Raw genomic sequence first — 3,793 nt, forward strand, 5'->3', positions numbered from 1 at the left:
AAGTGACTCAAAGAATAGAGCTATGATCCCCGGAAACGGTGCCAGAAAATAGTCTTGATAACCCACAAGTATAGGGGATCGCAACAGTTTTCGAGGGTAGAGTATTCAACCCAAATTTATTGATTCGACACAAGGGGAGCCAAAGAATATTATAAAGTATTAGCAGTTGAGTTGTCAATTCAACCACACCTGGATAACTTAATATCTGCAGCAAAGTATTTAGTAGCAAAGTAGTATCATAGTAACGGTAACAGTGGCAAAGGTAACCGTAGTAGTATTGTAGTGATTGTAACAGTAGCAACGGTAAAGTAACTAAGCAGAGAGAAATATGTGAAAAGCTCATAGGCATTGGATCGGTGATGGATAATTATGCCGGATGTGATCATTCATGTAATAGTTATAACATAGGGTGACACAGAACTAGCTCCAATAGTCATACGTGCTTATGGAAAAGAACTTGCATGACATCTTTTATCCTACCCTCCCGTGGCAGCGGGGTCCTAGCGGAAACTAAGGGATATTAAGGCCTCCTTTTAATAGAGTACCAGACCAAAGCATTAACACATAGTGAATACATGGACTCCTCAAACTACGGCCATCACCGGGAGTGGTCCCGATTATTGTCACTTCGGGGTTGCCGGATCATAACACATAGTAGGTGACTATAACTTGCAATATCGGATCAAGAACACAAATATATTGATGAAAACATAAAGGGTTCGGATCTGAGTTCATGGCACTCGGGCCCTAGTGACAAGATTAAGCATAGCAAAGTCATAGCAACATCAATCTCAGAACATAGTGGATACTAGGGATCAAACCAAACAGAAAGCCGAGTAACACTGGATGAAAAGCAAAAGGAAGAAATAAATAAAACTGAAGGGTGATTCCCAAAACCGGTGTAAACCCAGAAAATAGTGGGCCTGTATGGCTCAGGCCACTACCGAACTGCTCCTGAACGCGTGCACATTCCTGTATTTTTCGTTATAAGCACGACTAGACAATATCGCAGAGTTATGTCTCGCCTGAACCGATTCCTAATAGGAATCGCCAACAGGCCAGCGACCATCGGGCCGTCCAATTTGCGCAGATCCGCTCGTGTGCGCTGTAGGACTGCCCTCCGGGTTTTTTTCCTTTGCTTTTTCATCTCTTTTTTTTCTTTGTTATACATTGGTTCTCTTATTAGTTGTTTCAATGGTTTCTTTGGTTTTTTTATCTTTCCTTCATTACTTTCTGGTTTTCTGTGGATTTTTTTCACAGGTTTTCTTTGGGTTTTCTCTTTCCTTCTTCTTATGCATTGGTTTTCTTTTGCTTCTTTCTTATTTTTTTCTACTTTTGTAGGTTTTCTTAGCATTTCTTTTTTCTTACTTGTTGCTTATTGTCGGTTTTATTTTTTAACACATTTCTACTTTTGCTCAGCACAATGTACATTTTTAGCACAGACGTGAAACATTTTTTTTTTGATAAACATTGGACATATTTCAAATATCTGATGTACATTGTTTTAAAATACATGTTTTGAAAAGTTTTGAATACATGGTATCATTTTCCAAATACATGTTGTACATTTACTTAATGGAAACAAACATTTTATCAGCCAACTTGTCGACAAAAAAACAACACAATTTTTTTCACATTGTATACTTTTCCGAATACATGGTAATATTTTGCAAATACACTTCGAAATTTTAGAGTCCTAATAATTTTTTTAACGTTGTACAACCATTTTTAATAATTTGACAGACATTATTTCGAGATATGTCATTATTTATTTAAAATGTCACATACATTTGTTTCATTGGAAATGAATATTTGAACTATAGGAACATTTTTTTGAGATGCAGGAATATTTCTTTAAATTGTCGCATTCATTTATTTAATTTCACTAAATATCTTCTTATATTAAACATACATTATTTTTACATTGCATGCACATTTTAACAAAGTTTCCATACATTATTTTTAAAGTCGGAACTTTTTTTAAACGGTCACAAAAAAATTTATACCACGCTAACAAATTTCTTATACTATTTTAATATTTTTCAAATTCACAGCTTTGATTTTAAGTAAATTGCTTTGGGAATATATGTATTTCCGATTCCTTTCAAAAATATGAACAAACCAATATTGTAAAAGAATCAAACGAATGAAAAAACAAAGGATTAAAACTAACAAGCCTGCACCGGAACCTGGTCCGCCGGCCCTACAGTCTCGTGCTTCAGGACGCTATCACCATGTGGCTCATTAAGAGCCAGATATAGCTCGGCCCTAGAGAATACTGGCTCCCTCACTTTCCCCAGCGTCCCCACACACAGTCGCGTGGTTGGGCCCAGCCCAAAATGTCTTGCTGCTGGCAGGTTGCGGTTGGCCGGTAAACCGTTGACATACGTAAAAAAGGGAAAAAATGAAAAAAAATTGTGAATTCGGAATGTGCATGAAAATTTCAAAAAAATTCACCAATTTAAAAACAAGTTCATTGAACAGTGAAAGTTCATTGGCTTTGAAAAACAGTTTATCGAATTTGAAAAAAGTTTATTGATTTTTCTTAAATTATAGTATTTGATAAAAGTTCATCGAATTTGAAAAAAATTCATGGAATTTTAAAAAAAGTTCACCGAATTCGGTAAAATTAATCGAATTTTATAAAAAATTCATCGAATTTTATAAAAATTATTGTATTTGAAAAAATCATCACATATGAAAAAAGTTCATCGCTTTAGAAATATTTTAAATAGAAGGAAAATCATGGTTTTGAATAAAAACACGAATTTTAAAAAAAATCTCATTAAAAAAAACTAAATGAAAAAACGAAAACCCGAATACAACCGCCCCGGAATGACCAGCAACCTGGAAAAACCCAGTTTTGAAAGCTTACCAAAACTGGAGTATTCCCGCGACCGAAGAGACAAATAAAAATAAAACCATGGCGTAGTGGTGAGTGTCGTTGGTTTTAAAGGAAGTGCTCGCAGGTTCGAACTCCCGTTGTGCACCTTTTCTAAATGTTTTTACGAATAAACCAACCATACATGGGCCGACTCAGCTCTAAGAAGTGGGGAGTGCTCTTCAGGCGCCCGTTTGCGAATGGGCGAGCGCCAAATAGGTCCTAGTCAGCGCCTTCGGCGCCACTAGGGGATCTGGCGCCCATGCAGCCGCGCTGTTGGGCCCGGCCCAAAACATTCGGTTGCTGACTGGTCATGGTTGACCGGTCAGCCGCTGACTTACGTAAAAAATGTAAAAACGAAAAAATCATGAATTAAAAAATGTGCATATTATTTAAAAACTATTAAAGGGAATAGGTATTCTTGGTTTGGCTCCGGTTTGTTTCGTCATGTCTTGTGGATTTTTACGTATGCTATTTTTCTCATTTTTAGTTTTGTCCGTCCGTTTGGAGGAACATATATGTGTGCAAACAAAGGAAACGGGACGTACGAAGGAAACCGGGAGTCTGCTGAAGAGTAAAAAAATAATTGCCAAAGCCAGGAATCGAACACACGACATACACATGAGGCATCCAAGTTGTTGCCACCAAGCCAGAATAAAAGATGTGTTCGAAAGTGAAGTTATTGTTTATATAGATCATCTGTGACGCTGGTTAAAGATCCCAGGCAAAGTCGAAGCTCACGCAAGATTGAATTTCCACGTTGCTGGGTTGGGCCTTCGCCTGACGGGTTCCTCCCGTTGTTTCGCTGGGCCTGTGCGTGGATGAAAAATCTAATGGATATTTCATATTGTACGGGGCAAAAGACGGCCTTGCATCAAGCGAGGCATGGCTAGCCGGCGATGTATAGATAAC

The sequence above is a fragment of the Triticum aestivum genome, chromosome 5D, assembly GCF_018294505.1.
Source record: "Triticum aestivum cultivar Chinese Spring chromosome 5D, IWGSC CS RefSeq v2.1, whole genome shotgun sequence".
Classification (NCBI taxonomy): domain Eukaryota; kingdom Viridiplantae; phylum Streptophyta; class Magnoliopsida; order Poales; family Poaceae; genus Triticum; species Triticum aestivum.